We start from the raw sequence: 26,706 nt of genomic DNA, 5'->3' as shown, positions 1-26,706 counted from the left end.
ACTCGTGAACTAGTGCAGGTCATAGAGACTCGTGAACTAGTGCAGGTCATAGAGACTCGTGTACTAGTGCAAGTCATAGGGACTCGTGTACTAGTGCAGGTCATAGGGACTCATGAATTAGTGCAGGTCATAGGAACTCGTGAACTAGTGCAGGTTATAGGGACTCGTGCACTAGCGCAGGTTATAGGGACTCGTGCACTAGCACAGGTTATAGGGACTCGTGCACTAGCACAGGTCATAGGGAGTCGTGAACTAGTGCAGGTTATAGGGACTCGTGCACTAGCGCAGGTTATAGGGACTCGTGCACTAGCACAGGTCATAGGGACTCGTGAACTAGCGCAGGTCATAGGAACTCGTGAACTAGCGCAGGTTATAGGGACTCGTGTACTAGCGCAAGTCATAGGGACTCGTGAATTAGTGCAGGTCATAGGGACTCCTGAATTAGTGCAGGTCATAGGGACTTGTGTACTAGCGCAGGTCATAGGGACTTGTGTACTAGCGCAGGTCATAGGGACTCGTGAATTAGTGCAGGTCATAGAGACTCGTGAACTAGCGCAGGTCATAGGAACTCGTGAACTAGCGCAGGTTATAGGGACTCGTGTACTAGCGCAAGTCATAGGGACTCGTGAATTAGTGCAGGTCATAGGGACTCATGTACTAGCGCAGGTCATAGAGACTCGTGTACTAGCGCAAGTCATAGGAACTCGTGAATTAGTGCAGGTCATAGGGACTCGTGAATTAGTGCAGGTCATAGGGACTTGTGTACTAGCGCAGGTCATAGGGACTTGTGTACTAGCGCAGGTCATAGGGACTCGTGAATTAGTGCAGGTCATAGGGACTCGTGTACTAGCGCAAGTCATAGGGACTCGTGAATTAGTGCAGGTCATAGGGACTCGTGAATTAGTGCAGGTCATAGGGACTTGTGTACTAGCGCAGGTCATAGGGACTTGTGTACTAGCGCAGGTCATAGGGACTCATGAATTAGTGCAGGTCATAGGGACTCGTGTACTAGCGCAAGTCATAGGGACTCGTGAACTAGTGCAGGTCATAGAGACTCGTGAACTAGTGCAGATCATAGGGACTCGTGAATTAGTGCAGGTCATAGGGACTCGTGTACTAGCGCAGGTCATAGAGACTCGTGTACTAGCGCAAGTCATAGGAACTCGTGTACTAGTGCAGGTCATAGGGACTCATGAATTAGTGCAGGTCATAGGGACTCGTGAACTAGCGCAGGTTATAGGGACTCGTGTACTAGCGCAAGTCATAGGGACTCGTGAACTAGTGCAGGTCATAGAGACTCGTGAACTAGTGCAGGTCATAGAGACTCGTGTACTAGTGCAAGTCATAGGGACTCGTGTACTAGTGCAGGTCATAGGGACTCATGAATTAGTGCAGGTCATAGGAACTCGTGAACTAGTGCAGGTTATAGGGACTCGTGCACTAGCGCAGGTTATAGGGACTCGTGCACTAGCACAGGTTATAGGGACTCGTGCACTAGCACAGGTCATAGGGAGTCGTGAACTAGTGCAGGTTATAGGGACTCGTGCACTAGCACAGGTTATAGGGACTCGTGCACTAGCACAGGTCATAGGGACTCGTGAACTAGTGCAGGTTATAGGGACTCGTGCACTAGCGCAGGTCATAGGGACTCGTGAACTAGCGCAGGTCATAGGGACTCGTGTACTAGCACAGGTCATAGGGACTCGTGAATTAGCACAGGTCATAGGGACTCGTGTACTAGTGCAGGTCACAGAGATCCATAAACTACTGCAGGTCATAGGGATTTGTGAACTAAAATAAGACCTTTGATTCAGTAAATTTGGATGACTATTGTAGATCTTGATTCACATAAACAAACAGAATATGTCAACAGAAAATTTGTTTTCAACCAGTTTTTCATGCTAAATATGTTTTTCAGATTTTATTTATATATTTTTTAAATGCTCCATGTCACTATATAAAAAAAAAAATCCTCTGAACATTAAACCTAATAATAGACTGACACATGCCAATTCTCTAGATGTTTTCTTTGCAGCAGTCACCTCATTTACATGACCCATCATTACATCACGACTGACCATAGATGATGTCACATCTTATCTCCTCCCCTTCCCTGCACAGAGCATGTCTAGAAAACTATTCCACAGACCCGAACAAGTTGTCCCCGGTCTATCGCTGCCTTTGGATATAGCTAGGCTGTAAAGCACATCAGTAAATGTTGCTCACACAGCAGATGAAAAGCTCAGGTAAAATGGTCGCCTTATAATAATGTACAGAAAATAGAATTTAAAAAAATCTGAAAAAAGGTGAAAAAAATCAGGTTCAAAAATGGATAGATTTCATTATAAATTAAAAATGAATAAATAAATCAGTGTCAAAATTCCTTTCACGTTCATTCACTTTGGGCTCTTTGGATCCTTGACCTTTTTGTGACAGATAGGACAATATTTTGACTGCACTTGTAGTACGTCTAAATCTTATGCATCACCTTAGACTAATAGTCTGTTGAAAGGACAATATGTTCTTATAATAATCTCAAATTTCCTTGGCATTTTAAACCTTTCAATAAAAATAGGCACAAAAACAAAACCCAAAATATAAAAATTATAAGAAAAAAAAAATCTCCATTATTTGGCCTATCCTGCAACCCTACGGGGCACTGCTGTTCTGATTCCCCCCATGGAAAGGTCAAGCAAAATCTAAAGTATCCGTTCCACCTTGAAGCTAAAACTCAAGAAAATGATGATCCTTCCCCTTAAATATATGGCGCACAACCTTCTGGCAACAAGGTGCAATGTCTCCGCTACGACGTTGAGCTCTATATATCTTGTTACTCAGTCTCAGTCCTTAAGACTCGGAACGCCAAATGCTACAGAAAATAATAAATGAAACGTAGCATAACAATGTCACAAATATGACCTCAGGAGACACCGCGGCAGCCATGAAACGTTATAGGCTTTGTGAAAAATAAAAAATAAAAAAAAAGAAAAAAATCCTTAGGTTGCTTTATTAAATTAAAAGCTGAACAGCAAAGTGGGCAGATTAAATATGGAGTAATTATAAGTGTAAGCAACATAGAAACGTGAGATAAAATAAATCGGCAGCTCTGAACCATTAAAATTCACTGTAACCACTAATTAGATGAAAACATTAAGGCGAAGGTTATAGAAATGAAATCAAGAGGAGCAGTTTTATTCTTTCTCCTATGAAAATAATTATAGTCTTATATTCCACCCAAAACGCCGAAAAATAAAAAACCGTTACAAAAAAAATGGGTGTTTAAATGTTGTTTGCGCAAAAGAAAAATGTGGAAATATTCAAAAAATATTAAAACAAAAAATTGGATAGAATCTAAATGTCATGTTTTGTGTTAACTGGGTAAAAAAACAAACATAAAATGTAACAATTTTATAAATCATAATTATTATATTTTTATAGATATTAAAAAAAAAAAAAAACCCTTATAAGTAATTTACCACCTTTGGCTTCTCACTTGGCATGGGGGTGTGGTTTAGTAGAATGGAGGTGTGGCTTACCATGAAAAGGACATGCACCACAAATTGGCCCCAAAAAGTTTTCACAATGTAAATTGACCAATAGATGTGTAAATTTAGGTAAAAAAAAAAAAAAAGTACCAAGTTTATTACATTTGATAAATATGGTTCACCTATGGACTGCCTGGGGTAAGTTTTAGGACTATATCACCTGAATATTTTTTTATTTTTTTGTCCAAGTGTCATCCGTGAATAGCACATGGACAGTAAACCGACCCATTATAGTGAATAGATGAAGAGAGCCATTCACACGTCAATTTATATCATGGACTGACAGTCATTAAAAATAAGAAACTGTTCCGTGAGTGATTTTTTTCTCTACCTGTCTCACCCATGCAAGTCAATGGGACCACGAAAAAATGGACGTCATCTAAAACAAACATGGTAAACAAGGAAATCGCAGCATGATTACCAAGTGTAGATTCCCAAACTGTAGGTCAAGATAATTGGCCCCCAAAAAAATCACAATAGAGATAAAGCCAAAAACCAAAGAAAAAAAAATTACTGGGGCGCCACGTATAATTAAAATACAAAAGCTTTATTAAACAAACCGTGTTATAAAGTACACAAGGGAAGACAACATACCATCAGACTGGAGGAGCGGCTCAGGTAGGTGTATAAGTATATATACATGGGTAAGTATATCAAGGTGAAAGACAACTGTGTATGATGACAAAAATGCATAACTAAGTGACAACTCAAGACACGTAAATCTATAGTATAAGGTGTCACTAGGGCAATATGTATATAGTAGGGGGAAAGGGTATATTACATAGCAAGGTGCAGTATAATATATGAAAATAGTGTCCTAATAGTACCGACAAGCCTGTACCTAATAAGAGTAGTATATCATGTGACCAAAAATAACCAATGGGCATGCATCCAATAAATAAAGCGAAATGCCTTGAATAGTATATAGATATACTACAAATAGGTATACATCCAATAAATAGTGCAGTGTAAGGGTACAAACAGGCCAGAGTACATGGTATATATCTGATGCACTATGAAGATGGAAACAGAACTACCCTTAATCCCCCATATTAGACAGACCCATGGAAACAGAGTAACATATAGAAATACCTAGAAGTAGTCTGTGTTTCATCCAGGCTTTACTTGCAAGGTAAGGGCTAGTTCACACGTAGTTTTTTTATACGGATTTTGACGCGGGAAGGTGTGTCAGAGTCCGGACCAAAATGTGCCTGCCACGGCTAGCGGCTACTGTCACGGCTTTCTGCTCCGGATTAGGCCCAAATGAATGGGCCTAGTCAGGAGGGTGGTGTCGCGAGGCGGACGTCCACAGCTGAATCAGCCGCGGAGTCTGCCTGTAGAAAGGGCAGCTTGCTTCTTTTATCCGCGAGCAGGAACAAAAGGAAATGACCAGCAGCTCCCATTGATTTCAATGGGAGGCAGTTTTTTGAGCAGGATTTTGACGTGAATTCCGCGTCAAAGACCATTTTACTACGTATGAACTAGCCCTAATACTGATTTTTTTTTTTTTTTTTTATTTAAAAACAACAGATGACACATGGATCAGACATGGACCAAAACCAGGAATACACTGGAATGTACAATTTTTTTTTTTCTTAGATCCCTCGGATCATTTGTGTGAATGACAAAATTAGAAAATCTGCCAAACTATCTTCCAAGAGTCGAGAACTGACCTTGGGTGAGGAGTCAAAGCTCTTTAGGGATACAATAAGCACAATTATTAATAACAATCACTTCTGTCCGCCCCCCTAGGACACATGAACGTTACAGAGCCAGGGCAGTAGTAGACATCTCCTGACTCCGATTTACTGAGCACAGCACATTGGGGACGTCATCAATGACGATGGCTTTATCTAGTGGACACTACAATTCTTATTTTTAGACAATTTAGGCAATTTCCTAATATAAATCATGTTTCTAATGTACCAATGGAGCCCATGGCATTGGAGCATTGGCCTTCCCTGAAACAAGAACCATACAGTGTCACCATCACTCTTCCTGGGCCGCCATGGTGTTCTGGATATACAGAAGAACCGAATTCCAACCAAGGCCAGGTAGGTTGTAAGGAACCACGCTTCACCCAGATGAACAGTAACCAGTAACACACATTTCAGGGATAACACCCCTTTATCAAGTGTATAAGGAATAACAGTGCTAGTTCTTTTTGTTTTCTGAGCTGGGGGCTGCTCTTGCCATTGATGACCTCTTCGCTTCGGTGGGGTTCAACACATGGACCCTGCACCGATCAGCTGTTCCAGGCAGTGTTCAGAGCCAGGACCTATACAAGGGGCAGAGGTGGAAGCAGAAGGTACTATCCACTATATAGTAGCCATGCCAAAGTACTGCGGCTCTTGTCCCAATCATGTAACCAGTACCTCCTGGGACCAGTACACATTCTGTATCAGAGACCCCATATACTGGTAGTGTAGTCATCCACTGAACATACCATACAAAGCTGACTTTGGATCTTCTGTGAAGTGTCCGCCATAGCAATCAATAATCTTTATGATAGTCAAATAGTTTGCTAATGGAAACACATTATGTGTAGAACCTATATACTGTATGTACAAGCCTTAACAGGGCAGTTACAATGTGTACAGAGTCTTTATACGGATGAATAATGATGTCATTAAATGGAACAGGAAATCCTGACCTGCTATTTCAATTGCTACAACCCATATATATCATGACTGTACTTAAAGCGCCTCCACCCTCGAAAGGATAAAAGAAACCACAACTTACATTAATGATATAGGATTTAATGTATTTAATCAGTTGAGAAGGATTTCTCCCCAATATGGGGCAATTGCCTTATTTTTCACCTTCTTCTGGATCAACGTGGTAGGTTTACAGGTTGGACTTGATGGACTTGTGTCTTTATGCAGCTTTATATACTATGTATTGACAAGATTTAGTTGCGGTATAAAGATATTGCAGTTGAACCCCCTGGAATCTGTGCTGCATGCTGTGCAAAAACTGTCTAAGCAAAATCTGTGCTCGGCTTCCTTGCTTACTATACAGCAAGTATGAGAATGACTAGGTGGGGTGAAGTAAGATTGCAAGTACTAAACACACAAGTCAAGAAGACATAGTGCACACCTTGCTCAGAATTTACACAGCGTGCAGCACAGACCTCACTGCAATTTTTGTAGTAACTTTTTTATTTCACGGACAGTATACTTTACAGTAAATTTATAGTAGATTTCCCACAAAAGATACTTAGACCCTACCCAAAGGCTTGCCAATAAGTGTATAATCTCCAGATCTCCTAAAAGCTCACCCAAGTGCTCCATATGAATTGAGTGGTGGTCTTCATCTACATGCCAGGTTGGTGATCTTTGGCAACCCCATAGACGTGAATGGAGCAATGGCCTTGCTTGTGCACCACCTTCATTCACAGGCAGCATATACTCGAACTTTCAGACCCACAACCTGATTTTCTAGCTATTGGACCACCAGTGATCAGGCGCTTACCCTTATCCTGTAGATAATAGAATATGTGGAAAATGTAGCAAAACCTCATTAAGAGCCACAAATTACCAACATGTCTCAGGAATGGAGCGCCCCAAAATATGGTAAATATATAGACTTTGTATATTCTATGTGGGTTTCCATGGGGTCATTTGGTTATCTTTGGCACTCCAAAAAAACAAGGAGTACATTTTTAGACTTATTTGTGCACAAACGCAGCAAAATCTTGCATTTAAAGTGCGGCTACAGAGAGAATGGTTAATCTGTCACGCTGTTTCAAAACAGATTTGTCACATGCAACCAGTTGCTAAAATTGATGTAGCTATGGGACGCATATGGAGTTTTTTCTTATAGCATATATTGCTATAATACATCAGGTGCCGTATACATGGAGGTGTTTAGTAGGTGATGGCAGTATACAGGAGCAGCATGTCTACACACTGGGGCTGTGCTGTGCCTATTGGGCCTTGGACTTCAATGTGCATGGTAACTAAAGCTAAGAATGGAAAAATAAGCAAATAAATAGAAAAATGATCAAAATAGCAACTAAATTTGATCTTTTTTCATTCAAATGTATTCAAAATAACTGATAAAGCAATCTTTTAGGGTTACTTGTACATAGAGTAATGGTTCTTCACATCTACATTTATATATGTAACATTTCTCCGGGTCACATTATAAAGGTCAACAGACATTACAGGTATTAGAAAAAGCTAGGAGCCGGCGCAGAATCAGGCACATGGGTACAGCCAATCAAAACACAGAGTCAGTGACATCATTTAGTATCATGTCCCCCATTCCGTAAGGGGTAAAAAGTGATACTTTGTGACTATTGTAAAACAATTTTAGGGCTAGTTCACACGTAAAAACCTCCTGGCTTATTTTGGTCCTGAAAAAAACCGCTTCCTAATTAGGAAGCTTTTTTTTGACATTGCCAGGCTTTTTTTGGAGCTTTTTTTTGTAAAAACCGCTTCCAAAAAAAGCCAGGCTGTTTTCCCCTCCCATAGAAGTGAATGGGCTAAAAAAACCGCGCAAAAAAACCTGCGCTGTTTTTGCCTCCCATTCACTTCTATTGCTTTCTTCAGGCGGAAAACGCCTGAAGAAAGGTCATGTCGCTTCTTTTTTCTGCTAGCTGAAAAATAACTAGCAGAAAAAAAAAGCTAGTGGAAAAAAAAGCTAGCGGAAAAAAAAAGCTAGCTGTTCACATAGGGCTCCATTGTAAAGGGGCTGATTTTGAAGCGAAATCCGCTGTCAAAAAACTCCCCTTTGCCCACGTGTGAACTAGCCCTAAAGGTATTGGAGCCTGAACTCAGTATTTAATTCATGGCGGTCTACCGTCCTTGGTTGTATGCGTTCTCTGCCATGGTCTTCTGATGTGTCTTCACTATAGACGTACAGAACGCCAGTACGAGTAAAGATATTGTCATGTTGTACATCTATGTTGGTCTACGAGTCATATGATCATGGTGGCCAATTGGTGAGACTTTACAGTGATGTTACTGCTACGACCAGTGAGTCTTAGTCTACACTAATATGTACTGACGTCAAGACTAACCACCGATGGCAACAATAACATCTCTGTGACGACAAGAGAGAAACTGGGGGTGTAGTTTTATAGCGCAGAAAACTACAAAATACATTAAGATGAACATTGTCGAAAACGGTATAGTGGGGACTTGTTGATTAAACGTTAAACATTTTTGCAAATATAAATAATTAAAAATTTTGCAGATTTTCTTCAATCATCTTAGTGGCGACAGCCTATTGTCTTGATCGGTCGCTAATGGATACTTTCTATAGTTCGGGACTTGACAGAAACCAGCCATGATTTCTTTATTGTGGACAGGTTATCAGGTTAGTATATGTATGAGAAGATAACATCATGGCTGGTTATCAGGAGGACACTACATGTATGAGAAGATAACCTGACCACAATAAGGACATCATGGCTGGTTATCAGGAGGACACGACATGTATGAGAAGATAACCTGACCACAATAAGGACATCATGGCTGGTTATCAGGAGGACACTACATGTATGAGAAGATAACCCGACCACAATAAGGACATCATGGCTGGTTATCAGGAGGACACTACATGTATGAGAAGATAACCTGACCACAATAAGGACATCATGGCTGGTTATCAGGAGGACACTACATGTATGAGAAGATAACCCAACCATAGTAAGGACATCATGGCTGGTTTTCTGACACGTTCCAGACCATAGGAATTTCCTGCATCCATGGTCGTATCCATTGACAACCGATCAAAACAACCGATTGCCACCGCTAAAATGATTACAAAAAAAAAAAATCTTCTAAATTCTGCCAAATATTTAATTATTTATATTTCCAAAAAATGTTTTACTTTCAATTGCCTACAAATTTAGATATGGTTATGTTCACATAAAACGGAGTTAATAATCCAGCGACCTATTCAGATTACAGGAATTATCATTCCACAGTATTTATGTATCAAGACAATTAAACAGTAACTACTTCTAATCCGGTATAAGACATAATATAAAACACATTACATCAAAAAACCAACAAAAACTTCACAGTAAAAATAAGCTAAAACTTTCATTCTACACACAGAAAGTAGCCACATCCGTCACACTAACAACACACACCGCTTCCCTTTAAACTACAACAAAAACATTCCAGTCGCCAAAGATACAAAAAGAGAATCAGAAATCCCTCCTCCTCCCCCCCAGATGAAAAAAAAAAAGAATAAAGATTTCACTTCTGCGGGTGCTTACTGTGGCCAGTGGATTAGTCAGGAAGTAGCCATTACTGAGCAGGCTGAGCACTCCAGAACAAGGCGAGAGAGGTCTTCAGTTAGGAAGGAAGGATGAAGGAACACATATTATTATTATGTCCTGCTTTTTGTGACCCCAGAGGTCAGCAGATGTCTCAGAGAGCCTTATATGAAATGCATGAGAGCAGGAGCCATTGACAATGATGTGCTTGTTTGCACAACAAGTATGCATTTAATGCAATCCGCTTCTTCTATCTCCCTGCCTGTGTCTCTCTCCCTCTCACTCAGAACATGGCTGTCTTATTCAGAGATTAGCAATTATTGTAATGAGACACTGTCGGATGAGGGTCAAATAGTGCTTCCTGCAGTTTACACATCTTGATTTCCTGGTAAACAGACTGAAAGGCAGGTGGAGCAGTAGGATTAGCTGCACAGGGATAGTGCTCACATCAGCACAAGTCAGCGACACGGGCGAGGTGCACAAGGGTGCCGCTGACACACATTGCACCCTCTCATTTACTTAAAAGAAAAGAGAGAGGAAAAAAAGGAGGAAAGAAAATGTTATGGGCTCTCGCCGCGGGAAAGACTCAGCAGGACAATGCTTGTAGTCTGTATAGGACCCTGAGCGGGTAATGGGGTGTGTTTTACAGCTCTTGTGTATGTGACATGCCAGGGGCAGCTCGGGTTACTCACTTCTGCTTCACGTACACTATACGTCACCGTCCCGCTGGTTTGTCACTTTTCTTCATACTATGATTAACCGACAAAATAAATTGTAGAAAGACAAAAAAGGAAAAAAGAAAAAAAAAAAATCGCCTTTGATGGATACGGTTAATATTACTGATAATGTTCTTGTTATTTTTTCTTTTCATTCATGTATATAGCGGCGATCTATTCTGCAGCGTTGCCGTCACTCACATCCATCCCATTCCCCTATCAAAGTTTTGGGGTACAGGAGGAAAGCCATGATACATCCACTGGACCCCAGATGTGTAAGACCACAATGGTAACCAGTGAGCCATCGCGCTGGTCCGACAATACAACAATTTTTGCAATGGTCGATCAATAGTTTGTAGCAAAACGCAGGAGGGATTAGGTTATGTTCTGACAACAGCTGTGAAAAATGGATGAACCAATCTGTTTTTTTTGTGGGATTTTTTACTTCCATCTGTCTCGGACCTGTTTTTACAGTTCCCTAGACTTAACTCTATGGAAAGATCCATGAAAGACAGGCAAAAGTGAGACATGTCCTATGTTTTGAGTCCATCAAAAAAAAAAAAAAAACAGACATGTGAGAAGCCACATTGTAACCGATGGGTTCTAAAAAGGTCCGATTGATGGACATAACGTAAAGAACTTACACGTGTCCGTATATGACATTGGTATGAATAAGAGCTCGGATACACGTCTATACTATGGTTTCATGCTCTGTGGATTACCAATATGAAGCCCATAGATTGCTATAAAGAGATACAGAGGAAATATGTCTCCTTCCCATCACATGTTATACTATAGATGTAATAACTTCAGCAGAGCAGATTGAGGGTCAACTGAGCCTCCAGGCATTAAAGGGGTACTCCAGCCTCCAGGCATTAAAGGGGTTCTCCTGCCTCCAGGCATTAAAGGGGTTCTCCTGCTAAGATCACATTCTCTACCCACAGGATAGGGGATAAGTCTGACCACTGGGCTCTCACTCATCACAAGTCATAGGTCCCTGAATTCCATGTGTGAATGGAGTCGCGCTCAGCAGTACCTGCGACTATGGGCTCTGTCCTCATTCCTGCATAGTCAATCCTTCCTGCTCTTTGGATGTACCCACAAGTATGGTGCCTGTATAGGGCTAGTTCACACGTAAATGACGTGTAGCTTAATTGGGTCCGGGAAAAAACCGCTTCCTAATTAGGAAGCGGTTTTTGGACCTTGACGCGTTTTTTGGAGCGTTTTCTGGAGTAGTTATTGGTAAAAACTGCTTCAGAAAATGCCAGACGGTTTTCCCCTCCCCTAAAGTGAATGGACCGTAAAAAAAAAACGTGACGCTTTTTCCACTTCACATTCACGTCTATTGCTTTCCTCAGGCGTAATCCGCCTGAAGAAAGGTCATGTCGCTTCTTTTTTCCGCTAGCAGCAAAAAACTTCTAGTGGAAAAACGACCACTAGCAGTCTCCATAGACCACCATTATATGGAGGTGGATTTTGAGGCAAAATTCGCGGTCAAAATCCACCTCATTGCCCCCGTGTGAACTAGCCCTTACCTTCCTAAAGATCCCTTTAACCAATATTCAAACAAGATATGAGTCCACAGTGCTGCCCCCTACAGTCCCAGAGCAGGGAGTGCAAAGTACAACAGGACGATCTTTGCAACCAAAACTGTGCAATGTTATCTTTACTGGATATTTTATAGTTTTCCAGAACGACAATGGATGGGGCTCTAAACTTCGGCGCCAGTGTCGGACTGGGACACCTTGGGCCCACCAGAGATGATAGTTCTGGAGCCCACCCTACATTTCCCATTTTCACTGCATTGTTATCTTTGCCCACGTAAGACCTATCATTAGTAAATATTATTTAGTATTAACCCATGAGACCCTAGATCCTAAGTCATTTCTAGATTTCCTTTGTATTTGGGGTCCTCTCCTATCCTGACCAGTCCAAGCCATCAAGGATGGGTCCCAAGCCCGGATCCTCCTCTTTTCCCCCAAAAATGATCTAATACCAGTTGTCCTATTTTAGTTGTAGTATTTTACTATACATAAGCATAAAACACAATGCACAAAGGAATCAATAAGGCACTGTATAGCTTGGACGTGGGACTAAAGACATCTTAAGATGCCTTCTGCTAAAATGGAAGTCATTGGGGGATGGTGGCCATAATGACCAGTCAGAAGATGAAAACAAAGAGACAGTAAAGAGTATCCGAGGCGTCCTATTAACACAGAGGCTCTCGCTACTTAATTATCCGGAATCTCATAGAGGCCGATCACATCCCAGCCAACGATTAAATGATAATAACACAACCTACCGGGAGAAGAAGCCTGAAAGGACTATTTTTATCCGCCTTGGCTGGGGACTACTGTCTGCATTGAAATACCTAACAAGACACTATAGGGAGTCTCCGAAAAGTCAGAGATTCCACATTTCCCAGTTAAATTAAATACATTACTGACACTTTTTAACAGAGATGAAAGGAAAAATAAATTAAACATCGGTTTAGTGGAGTTTTCCTTTTGTAGAGGAGAAAATGCATAGAAATACAGTGCAAAAAAAAACATGTATTATACACCCCGGTACCAGAGGAGAAACTGTTTGCTCGCACACCGTAGTTATGACGGCTGCAAGAGCGCCACCTACATACTAAAAGAATGACTGCGCTATGACACCCAATTCAGCAGAAATTATCCCCTTGTGTTACCAGAAAATGATCAATTTAATCAAGTTTTATGTTAAACATTTTTTATAGATTTTCTTTTGAGGTTTTTAAAAATGTTATCTACATTATAAATAAAAAATAAAAATCTTGCAGTCCTGACTCCAGCCACAAAACCAAATTATATGCTGATACTTTGTTTATTGTAGGAGATTTCTTTGCAGCAGTGACCTCACTTACAGCACACTGATGATCACAGCGATCAAGTATATGTGGATAAGACACACGAACCACCAGTCTCAATAGGTAATGTCACATCTTATCTACTCCCCTCTGAGTACTTGGTCACAGACCGGGCCTAGAAAACTCTCCCATAGGAGTCAATAGGGTCTGCTCCAAACTATTTTGTCTATGGCCCATGGTCCATCTCCAGGAGACAGGAAGTCACAAAAACTATTTTAGGTTTGGTGGCAAGAGTTTGAATTGCAAAATTTTCAAGAATTTTTTTTTAAATAACATGGTAAACTAAAAATATCACCAAAAATATAATATAAAAACATGATTTAAACAATAGGTCTTTTCCTGGTGACACTTTTCCCTTAAAAAAAAAAACAAAAAAAAAAAACCTGCAAATATTTATCCCTTAAAAAAAAAAAAAACAGTCAAAACTTATCAAACCTGCGTGATGTCAAGGGCAGGGCCTGAGCAGTAAATGGATGACACAAGGATTAAAATACCACCATATATAAAATTCCTGTGTCATGAATCATCCCCCTCAGGCCCTGCACTGGGCATATTATATATATATATATATATATATATATATATATATATATATAGGGGAACCGCTCAGGTAGATGCTTGTAGCAGTACAGGAAACAGGGACACAGACACTGGATTGCACACAGGTTCAGGCTTTATTCACATGTAACGCATACACTGCTTTTGCAAAGCCACATGATAGACAAAACAAAACCCTTCTCGGCTGAGAAACTAACTTAGACGTAAGGAAACTTTTCCCTGACTATACAGGAGACTGGCTACAAGTCTCCTACCTTGGCGGCAACAACAACAGGTGGCACAGTACCTGCTTTGGAGGTCCGGTCTGGACAATGCCACACTGCTAGTCTTCACACACAGACTGTTATTAGGGCCTGATTACCCAGCTGACCTCCCTGGTTTGGGTCTCACCACACACCCCTTAGGTGCCTGGCTGGAATATACTTGTCTTCCCAGACCACACCCTTCACTCTCTCACTATATATATATATATATATATATATATATATATATATATATATATAATTTATTTTTCTTTGGAGTTTTCCTTTTATACTTCCCATCACTTCCACCTCCAAGAAAAATGTTGGAGCCCAAGTACAATTGTTTTTGGAAATCACAGCACGTCAATTATACCTACAGAAACGCCAGCGGTTTCCCTATAGGTATAATGGAAGCAGAAGGTCCGCAGAGAAAACCTCTGCAGACTTTCTATGAAAACCACTTCGGGAAAGAAACCGTGATGCGTTGCAGCCGTGGTGTTTCCCACATTGCTTTTTTGCTGCAGTTTGCTACGTGGGACCTTAGCCTAAAGCTGCCCAAATAAATGGTATAAAAGTTGACCACCAATCTCATCCAGTCTTATGTGTATGGGGCCTCTGGGCAGATGATGCTAGTAGGAAGATAGGATTGGGCATGTTGAAATTTTATCATGCCCAGTCTTTCAATAAGGGTGCAGGACATGATCCCAGCCGGCCACATTTCTATACTCTAGCCATGAGCCCTATGAGTATGACCACATGCACGGCTTCTAAGCACAGCACACTGACATTATTTGCCTTGTTACTACTTTCCCTGACCCTGCATGCCTTATATATGATATTTCTCAGATCCCCGGACCTGGGATGTTTGTCTCTATGCATTGACTACTCCTGAGAATATCTCTGTGAGCTGAAATGACACTCAGTGTGTTTTTTATATTCTAATGTTCTTGAGATGCTGCTTCCACTTCACAGACCAATGACGTCACATTCATTGGTCACATGGCCTTTTGCAGCTCAGTCTCATTCAAGTGAAAGTGGATGAACTATATACCAAGCACAGCCACTATACAACGCTCAGTGACAGCGGTCACCTGAATACTAAGGTCTCTTCAAAATCCATTCTGATATTGATGACAATCCAAGAGAACCACTTTAACCCCGTCCTGACATTTGCCGTAATAGTTCAGCGGAAGTTGGGACTTTAAACATGGCGCTAACCATGTTAAAAAGCCATTACCCACAGAACCCATCGACTACAATGGGGTCCACCGGGTTTCTGCCCAAAAAAGGTGGAAAAATCCATGCAGGACTATTCTCATTTTTTAAGCGGATTCGTGGATGGAAACCCTGAACGGAAATCAAGTGCTAGTGTGAACCTAGTCATAAATTGCAGAAAAACTTTCCATTAAATCCCAAAGGGCTTGTTCACACACAGAAGGTTTGGTGTTGTGTTTGCTCTAAGCATTTTTGCAAACCATAATTTGGTTGTTAAACTGAAGCCATGTCTATTAGGAAAATACATATTTGTCTAGATGTTGTTTTTGTGTGTTATCCTTGTATACATACACACACTACTGTAACTTGTGATCCCTGTATATATATATATTAATACATACACTATCATGATATGCGATCCCTGTATATATATATATATATATATATATATATATATATATGAATACACTATCATGATATGCGATCCCTGTATATATATATATATATATATATATATATATATGAATACACTATCATGATATGCGATCCCTGTATATATATGAATACACTATCATGATATGCGATCCCTGTATATATATGAATACACTATCATGATATGCGATCCCTGTATATATATATTAATACACTATCATGATATGCGATCCCTGTATATATATATATATATTAATACACTATCATGATATGCGATCCCTGTATATATATTAATACACTATCATGATATGCGATCCCTGTATATATATGAATACACTATCATGATATGCGATCCCTGTATATATATTAATACACTATCATGATATGCGATCCCTGTATATATATATATATATATTAATACACTATCATGATATGCGATCCCTGTATATATATATATTAATACACTATCATGATATGCGATCCCTGTATATATATATATATATATATATATATATATATATATATATATATATATTAATACACTATCATGATATGCGATCCCTGTATATATATGAATACACTATCATGATATGCGATCCCTGTATATATATTAATACACTATCATGATATGCGATCCCTGTATATATATATATATTAATACACTATCATGATATGCGATCCCTGTATATATATTAATACACTATCCTGATATGCGATCCCTGTATATATATATATATATATATATATATATATATATATATATTAATACACTATCATGATATGCGATCCCTGTATATATATGAATACACTATCATGATATGCGATCCCTGTATATATATTAATACACTATCATGATATGCGATCCCTGTATATATATATATATTAATACACTATCATGATATGCGATCCCTGTATATATATTAATACACTATCCTGATATGCGATCCCTGTATATATATATACACTAGAGTGATTTGCTGCCTCCTTATCGACAATATCTTATCTTGTACCAGATTCTCTGCTATTGCTTGGCAACCTAAAAACAAGGCTGATTATTTCGACCTCCCTGCACGCCGCTGTTACGCTCAGATGTACTGGAGGATAGCGATGGTTGCCAATGAAAGACTTAGGTATATGAATATTCAAATCACGCTACGTTTTCTAGATTGTTCATTGCTGTCGCCGGATCACCACAGCTTACTGTAGCGGCAGAAACAGCAGAATGACCCAGGAGTCGGCTCATCATGGAGCCCGGGTCACACGTTGGCACAGGGGGCACCTCTAATGCTTTATAGGCTTAAATCCGACCATGCCAATATCTACAAGGGGCAGCACTGAGGTCCCAAATTTACACTTTGAGCTCTGTAGGGGGCAGATATGGATTTGAATACATACTGTATACAGGCTATATAAATAAGGGCTAATAGGCCAATAGTGTCACATTACACAAGGACATATCTGACATTTTTAATTTTTGATATTGGTCGGTGTTGGATTTTAGGCACAACATGGGGGTTCTCTGTAGACAGGAAATAAAAAAGTTGGCGTCTTCCCCATCTCATGAAGACAACCCCAGTCGATAGAGGGGCATAGAAATACAGTGTCCTTGTGGCCACAAACTGATGTATTGCACAGATAGACAACCTTTTATAGATATGCAAATCAGCCTGAACAGAGTGCACAAGGGGCGTGGTCTGATTTGCCTACAGACAGCGGGCCCGCCCATAGAGCACTTGCAGGCTGATCTGCAAATCAGTGAAAAAAAATAGTTATCTCTGCATTACTTCATCAGTACAACGGTATGATGGCCATAGCATCTACTCAGCACCCAGTGACATTTTCCAGTCGCTGCTGCATTTCCCCCCCTCGACTTATACTCGAGTCAATAAGTTTTCACAGTTTTTTGTGGTAAAATTAGGGCCCTCGGCTTATATTCGGGTCGGCTTATACTCGAGTATATACGGTAGTTTGTTACATATTTACTATCATAGGAATCAATCACTGGATAATTAATGATATTGTAGAATTATTAATATTGTATAATTAGATACTATATATTAGATTACAGTCGGACTGTAGAAAAATCGAGGAGTCGGAGTTGCCGGTTTGGCCAACTCCATAGCCTTGGTGGGTCCTAAATGAGTACAAATGAGTTCTGGCCAGAACAAATTCTCATCATTCTAGATGGATGATTTTCGTGCCACAGAGATGACAATTATCATTAGTTGTTGTTTACAGCCAGATCATAATTGATTATCGCTTAGAGAAAGTCACATTTGGATAATTCCGCCGCAAGCCGGTCAGAAGAGTAGAAATCCTCCAGACTGTAATGGTTTACAGTCCATCACGGCAAAGAATTCCCATGTGTGCTCAAATTTCCATAAGCTCCCATCCTGGGCCGCGATTAATTTACTTGGGTGCCACGGCGCACACAGACTTTGAAAACAAAGCTCTTTCATTTGCAAGTGTCTCATATGCTCTGAATTGCATTAATTATGCAACACTGGTATATGAAGGATCACCTGCACCTCCGCAAACCGCAGATTTATACCGTATTACACCCGGAGCGTCTCTGAGCGGAGTCTTATATCGTCTCCTTATATATTACTACATTGCATCGCTTTATGAAAACAATTATTATATGTAATGATAACATTGTCTTTAATTGTAACAACCAATAAAGGGGTCAGTAGTGTATTAGGATAGGCCTAGATGAGGAGATGCTAATTGACAGAAAATGTCAGACAAGTTTGAGTGACCAGAAATATTTGTGCAATGTTCTGTCACATAAACTACAATTTTCTTAAAGGAACACTCCAGACAAAACAATATTGTCTAGTGCAGGGCCTAGAGGAGCTGTCCATGATACTGTTTTCTTTGGTTGTTTTTTTTTTTTTTTTTTTTTAATTCTTTATTTATATAGAACATACAAATAAACAGCCAAAATACAAAACCATAACAAAACAGGACCAGAAAACCCGGACCCAAAAGACTACAACACAACAAAAAGATACGTCCGTATCTTTTTGGACATAGTAATAATGTACAGATTCTAAAATGTCAGTAGCAATGTCAAGGGGGGGGGGGGGGGGAGGGGGAGAACCGAGCCAGACTTGGGTCCCATCCATCGACCCAACACCTACAAAAGAACATCAGCCAATCAGATCTCTGTATGTCTGTGTGCCTTGGAAGAGAGCCAATGGCGTCCATGTAAGCCCCACAAACGTCGCAAAGTGACGCGGTGAGATCTTCCATGGCTCTGATATCCTCCACTTTGTGGATCCAATGGCGGAGGGAGGCGGCATTACATGATTTCCAGAGCGCCAGGAAGCAAGCCCTTGCGGCGTTGATCATGTGACGTAGGGATCATTAAAGGCCGGCATATAGGGGAGGCAGCACCTTTGGACCCCATCCCAGAAATCCCAGAAATTTCCGACTCCCATTTGGCCAAGAAGGAGGAGGCGGTAGCCTGGAGGAGGGGAAAACAAAAGCAAGTAGAAATTGGAACGAACCAGAACAGGCCGCCTCAAACTTCGAAAGTGATCTGTCAAATCCCGGGGAGTCGGGCAGCGATGAGAGGACGTGGGAAAACTGGAGGGCTGTTGGTGTCTTTTAAACCCTGCTGTCATGTACCTAAGGTCGTGCAACCCGTGGTCTAAATTTATATACTCAAGTAATGTAAATTTAGACAGGCAGCCTGAAAATACACCAGATTTATCACAGTGACTCAGGTTGTCTGGCACATAGACTGTCAGCCTAAAAGTTTACACCTCTTACAGCTTGGCCTAGTTTGTGCCAAAATGCTGCATCTCAAAACACACTTCTGCTTTTGTAAACCACAACCCTTTGTAAGGCTAGTCACAAAAAATTACCCCAAACTAGAAATCATTAGCTACATTTTGGGATATTTTGTTCCACATGTTAGTAAATCTGCCCCCAGTATATCAATTTTGCCTACAGTGTTCCTTTAAGGAGCCTATAATAGATAATTCACTGTTAAATACCAGTTATTGAGATGACTTTTACTGTGACGTTATTAAAATACTGTATCTTAAAGACTATGAACACCTCTGCACTGAATTGTACTTGTTCAATTCCTTCCTAAATGGAAACTGAAACAACTTTAGAAATAGCCTTCATTAAAAAATTGCTACCATTGTGCTGTTGTGAAGTCTGTGCAACTGCTTCACCTAGCAGGCAACCCTGCTGAATATGGCATAGATCCACCAGAGCACGTCTTCTGGTGACAGCTCTCTCTGCTCTTCCCTTTAGGGTATGTTCGCACGACAGAATTTGCTCCGGATTAGGCCCAAATGAATGGGCTTAATCGGTAGGGAGCCTTGTGCCGCGAATGCTGAGGCTGATTCAGCCGCGGAATATGGGGCGAGAAGGGTCATCTCACTTTTTTTCCACTACTAGCTAGCTCCCATTCAATGGGAGCCGGTCTTGGCAGCAGATTTTGTGTGAACTGACCCTTATACCTGCATACTCAGTTCAGTTGAGCATGCATGTGTTGGCAATTAAGAGAGGGGCTAAGCCAATACCAGACAACTGTGGCCATGATTTGCATAAGCTGTGCCATTTTTCTGGACTGAGATTATTGGGAGATGCCCAATTTGCTGGGATTGTATCTGAAAATCAGGGGCACTCCCAGCAAATTTGGTACAGTGGTCAGGTATGGTAATATGGTCTTGTGCATAACCTTTCAAAGATAAAGAAGAACACCATCTAAGACAGTCTGGTTACTAGGGATAGGCTGCCTGACAACCTCGCTGATATGACTGTGGTTGTTACAGCATACCCGTGAAGCCATTGTGTCAGACATCGCTCAGCTGATCAGCTCAGCACTGGATTGGCACCGTGCTAACATCAGAGAAGGAGAAAAGCGGCTTGGCAGCAGTCACACCAAGCCATTCCCCATCGCTGGATGAGTAATTAATCAGGTATTTCTAAAAATAAATTCACATGGAGAATCACTTTAAGTGGAAAATGTGCCGGTTGATAAGAGTGAGCGGCAGAAAAATAGCAAATTAAAAAATTATAAAAGAAACATGTTTGCTTCTCTGTGCCGGTCCATAAATTGTGGGAAATACAGTCCTCTATGCTTATACATATATATATATATATATATATATATATATATATATATATATATATATATACACACAGTAAGTGGGTGATCAGCAGATGGAACTACAGCACTAGGACCATGGCTTAGAATATGTCATGAGTAATATCTGCATGGATTTTGCAGGATCTTTGCGAGACTCCTTTTAGACAGTTGCCATGTGGCCACATTTTAGACTCTATATTATGTCTACAATACCTGGATCTCTGGTTACAGAAAGATAACTCACCAGGAGCTAACCTGCTGCGATCTACAGGAGCAGCATTTATATACTTCTCATCCAGACACTGCAACTAAAAACCGCATTGCAACATTACCTGCAGGGCCCTTTTAACACATTGGTGGGCCCTGTTCAGGGGTTTCATAAGTGCCCCCCTCCCCCCCATCACCACCAACTAGAAATATCTGACCTCCACAAATTCTACTGATTGCTCGATGCCCCCCACATAGTATAACGCTCTTAACAGCTAAAGCCTCCCTAGTGGCCCCATAATGCCCCTCATAACGTCCCCTTCCAGGTTTCCCCCACATTTTCAAGTCCCCCTCAAGATTGCTTCCAAAGATTTGTATCCCCTACCCCACTGGTTGCTACAGTATCCCCCACCCCTAAGTTGCCTTCACACTGTCATATCTGCCTTGGGTTGCCCCCACAGGGTCATGTTGTTGCCCCCTGGGATGTCCCCACAGTATCATGTCTGCCACCTCCCATGTTGCCCATACAGTATGTCCTGGAGTCTTTAAGGAGTAACTGTAACATGTAGTGACGTCACGCACATCGCGCCTCCTATTCCCAGGACAGCAGGAACAAAGACAGCAGCCGGGCGGTGCAGCAGGGAGCGGACGGCTTCCTACTTCATCAATGGCTTCAACTCATGGTTATCCTCTGGGTGCTAATGAGTTGGGGCAGCAAGGACCATTGCTCTGGACAGCGGGACAGTTCTGCTATCCAAAGGGGTCTCCGCTACTATAGGGCCCCACTGTTGGCCCTATGGTTAAAGCGGCCCTGGTTACCTGCACTGTCAGTTTTAAACCCACTATCTGACAATTATTGCTGTGGGTTTTGGGGTTTCAACCTGCTATGTTAATGCTATGGAGAGACCCAAAGCAATTTCTGCAGCTACGCTGCAGCATGTCAAATATTGCTGAGGGTTTTACTGACAAATATGCTACGCAGGGGAGCACAGATGAAAAAAACACTCAATTTCATGTGTTTCTTGCCTTGGTAGCTTAAGCTATGATCACACCTGCACCGGAGTGTCGCAGTTTCTTGAGGAAAAAGGTTCTGCACAGGGGGATGAAAATGACTGACACCTAACAGACCCCATTACAGGGCTCCCTGTGTCACCGCTGTTTTAGTAGTCCGCCTCTTCATTGTTCAAGTCCTCCAATGGAGCAGATCAATGACAACACTACTGTGAACCTAGATTTATAGAGGAAAAACTTCCCAGGAAGGGGAGGTGTAAAGTGTAAAATAAAACTGTCCCCGGTGCTCCGCTGTCCGCTGCCAGTGTCTGTTCAATATTGTGCCAGTGCATTGATGCCAGAAGTCCTGAGACTTATGTGAACGCTGACGCTAGGGTCACACCTGTGTTCGGGTTTCCGTTCGTGGGATCCGCTTGCAGGACTTTTTTCTCCGTATTTTTAAAGTGGAATGGGGAACGGATTCCCCAGCAGAGATCAGGCGGAGGAGTGAACCTGGCATGAGACCAAGCAGTGGCCTTAAAGGGCTCTGGAGAGGGAGAGATGAAGTCACTCACATATGTCATTGGTTGCTTACCAGTGACCGCTGAGGCCACTGATAGGCCTCAGAGGTCAAGTGAGACTTAGAACTTCCAACGTTGCGGCATTGGCACGAAACTGAACATCAGTGTCGGAAAATGGAATGCCAGGGACAAGTGGGTGTTTTTTTTTCAATCTTACACCTCCCCGACTGCCACATCTTCTTTTCCATGTAGCATGTAAAAATGTTTTTTCTTTAAAACCTTCAGCGTATATTATATATATATGCCATAAAATATGTTTGCATTGTATTTCATCAGTTATACTGGATACACATAATGTGAAAATCTGCTATAAAATCCTCAGTACGTTTTCATACAGTAAGTGGCAGATTTACATATGTTTGGATTAGTAAGAATATTTTCATCTGCATTTGCTATGGATTTCACTTTGCGCAATAAATTAGGTAAAATCTGTCACAAACTCTGAAACAAACAACATTTAGTATCCATTCTCTTTGCATTTTGGAATTCCGAGCAAATACTCAGCTTTCACTACAGCGCATTGCACATGAATACTATGAGTAGATACATGACATAATAACAAACATTTATATACAATGTAACAAACATATATACTGTATATATTATGTAACAAATATATATACACATGTATTGTGTAACAAATATAATACATAACATTAAAGAAAAATATCCGAGCTGCAGATATCTGCCGTCTAGCAAAATGCCGGATAAACAAGGCGCATCTCCTCCGGGAGGAATACATACAATTTGCAGCGAGTGCTTTGCGAGGCCGGGCACATACATGGGCAGGTGGCTCATATTTCTTATTAATCACCATCACAACACAAATTTTGCTTTGGCATAAACAGAGGAAAGTGAGGAAAATGATCCCTCATCGGTGCTGTGGTCAGAATAGAAATATTCACAGCCACAAACACAATGGTGAGAGATAACCGTATGACTGGTCGGGGATTTGTCTTCCAAATTTAAAGTGTTGAAATTAATTTGAGGTCTAGTGCCGCCGATAGTCGCCAAAGTACTTTTTGTGGTAATTTACTTAGTACCAGTTGTTATTAAGTTGGCCCGGATATACAGAACATGATCCTGGAAATTATCTAACAGAGAATCTGAAACAAGATCTCAATCCACCGCGGAATGTTCTAGATACTGCTCATGATCAATCCTAGGCATAGGATTTAAGTCTACTTATATATCGGGGTGTATTGGGCTTTACTAAGCTCCCCCGCCACCCTAACCAGACCTCACACAAAAGTCAGAGGGCAGGGGTAGGATATTTATGGCGTTATTCTTATATTTTCAGCCTATCAATACATGTCTGGAATAATGCATGTATTAAAAGATGAAGACGGGGTAGGAGGGAGATGCAGCTGCATTTCAATGGGTTTGAAAAGTGTCCGGCCGTGAGTGTTTTGTGCTCTCCGCGGCCAAACCATTTTTTTAACCGGGCACAAGGTTGGACATGCAGGACTTTGTGTCCGGTTAAAAAAAAACGCTCAACAAGCGCTCACGGCGGGACACTGAATCCCAGGTTTATGTCTTCAGAAAATGGAAACCTGGATAACAGAGATCGGGCGCTGGTGTGAACCCACCCTAATATATGGCAATTTGATCTCTGTATACAGTAATACCGCCATACAGTGCAAGATTATTTTTTTATGTAGATTGTAAACCTCATATATGCTCACAATGTACGTTTTTCCCTATCAGTATGTTTTTGGAGTATGGGAAGAAATCCACGCAAACTCCTTGCAGATGCTGTCCTTGGAAGGATTTGAACCCAGGACTCCAGCACTGCAAAGCTGTAGTGCTAACCACTGAGCCACTGTGCTGCCCCATACAATGCAAAATTATTCTGTGTGGTTCTAGTTTACCCCGGGGTCCCTGTCCTTGGTTGGCTATGTTGGTTATCATTTTGCTTTCTCCAATGCGATGGTAAAATACAATTTTTACCAATTTAAGCAAAGACAATTGATGCCTTGCTAGTCTAGCAGGCAATGGGATGTAAACAGAGGCTCCGCCCACAAAATGGCCACCTCCAGTGTTTGTTTAGTAAGGGTAAGGCTATCTTAAACACAAAAGGCAGTGTTCATCCCTGTAAAACACAGGCGAGGACGGATAGATGCTTCACATCTGCAGGGGAGGTGGATCAGACCGAACAGCAATAACATCGATGCCAAGATGACAAAACGACGGCTGATAAATATTGTTCAGATGCGCAAAGCGATGAAAAAAAAAAAAACCCGGCTAGTGGAGAATTGTGTTAATTTATCTCCGCACTTACTGCTCTGATGAGGTAATGGATATGGATGGACAAATGTATAAATAGAATGCAAAGAAGCTCTGTTTAGCTGGCAGTAATGTGATCTGTGACATCGAAAACGTGCAAGGCACAAATGAGAATCCATTTGGAAGACATATCACCTACAATCAATTTCCTAAAGGTCAATACCAAACGGAAAGCCAAGTTTTTCTCCCCCCCCCCCCCCCTTCCACCTCAACCTCAAAGCGTTGCAGCAATTTGCATATGCAAAAAAATATATTTAAAAGATGCGCATAAAGATAGCGGCGAGAAGAATTAAAGGCATCGCCAGCGCGGGAGGAAATTTTTTTTTTTTTTTTTTTTTAATCTTTAATTCATAAAGAAACAGCCAATTCCACGGAGACGTACACAGAGGCTGCAAATAAGATGACAAATGATTAATGATAGAGGTGTCGCAGATCTTTCAGTTTCAGGTTCTTCAGATTTTATCTCTCAGATGAGATTTTCATGTGATACCTTTTTAAATGGTCTAAAAACATAATCGTCGGCTTAATATGTTCCAGTCGTCTTAAGGCTTTGGTGCAGCGATGGACACGGAAAACACAGGGCCTCGGGGCGAAAGGATGGGGATGGTGAAGGGATGTGGGGGTGCAATGAAGGCAGGGGCTATGTCAAAAGTGTAACAGGGCCTGGGGCAACATGGTGGTTCAGTGCAGTGTTGAAGTCCTGGGTTCGAATCCCACCAGGAGCAACATCTGCAAGGAGTTTGTATGTTCTACCCGTGTTTGCATGGATTTCCTCCCATTCTACAAAGATATAGGGGGGGTATGTACACTGTGAATGATCCCTATATGGGGCTCACAATCTACATTAAAAAATTCATAAAGTGTAACAGGGCCCCACTAGGTCAGAGGGCCCTATCACAATACCAGCAGCTTTCTACTGTCCATTACATTGTGGGAATATCTAAGCTAATGGACTTAGAGGGGGGCTCTATACCGGAGAACAAGGGGCTCATAGCTGTTCTTCACTTGTCTGTGTCCCTCCCTGCTAGGGGCAACTGCATAAGGTAGAGCTGCAGTCTAAAAAAAAAATCACAAGACTTGACTAGCTCTGCTTATGGCTGATCTGCAGCATGTCCTAATATCCATGCAACATGTTCTGCTGCCAGGTCTGAGTATACTCTTATGGTCAGTGCTGCAGTCAATCCTATAAGGCAAAATGGCACCCGTTGTTATAGGCCGTTGTTTGCACCGCAGAATCTGCACCCTCCTGTGTAATTGCTCTTTAAGCATCCGTGTGTTGCCGTACCTCTGGTCGCCCGCTATTCAGACTATTCCCTGCAGCATCGGCGCAAATTAAAAAAAATCAGATATTCTATGTTTCTAGCAGCTGTGATCGGCTCTTAAGGGCTGCTGGTAATTACACAGAAATCCACGCTACAACATACGAGGAGGCCTCATATATTACAAGTGGCCATAAAGGTGATGATTTTCCTAACAATCTGACTTTATGGGTATGAGGTTACGTTGCACTGAAGGGGTTATTATGGGTTATGTCCTTATACCGTGAGCTTTTAAAAATATGGGGACAATTTATCAAGGTCCTGTCAATTTTCTGGTGAAAAAAAGCTGTGAATTTTTGTGCAAGACTGTTTCTGCACACACATTGGTGATTGTATTGGTTTACTTTGTCCTCGGCATTCTGCAGAACAGAACTGCT

At 41.2% G+C, this 26,706-nt stretch overlaps 1 protein-coding gene across 19 annotated transcripts in view; it reads right to left on the bottom strand.

Annotated features, from left to right (window-relative positions):
• The window catches only part of BAZ2B (bromodomain adjacent to zinc finger domain 2B), a 126,234-nt gene extending 115,957 nt beyond the window's left edge, over nt 1–10,277 (bottom strand). For all 19 annotated transcript variants that reach the window (XM_075284430.1, XM_075284429.1, XM_075284441.1 and 16 more), the window contains exon 1: nt 9,781–10,277. The gene's annotated coding sequence lies outside the window, so the exon portion shown is untranslated. The remainder of the gene's footprint in view (nt 1–9,780) is intronic.
• Nucleotides 10,278–26,706: the final 16,429 nt, after the last annotated feature.

The sequence above is a fragment of the Leptodactylus fuscus genome, chromosome 8 (assembly GCF_031893055.1).
Source record: "Leptodactylus fuscus isolate aLepFus1 chromosome 8, aLepFus1.hap2, whole genome shotgun sequence".
NCBI classification, from domain to species: domain Eukaryota; kingdom Metazoa; phylum Chordata; class Amphibia; order Anura; family Leptodactylidae; genus Leptodactylus; species Leptodactylus fuscus.
The sequence above is the reverse complement of the archived record's forward strand: the minus strand, read 5'-3'. Positions and strand labels throughout refer to the sequence as shown.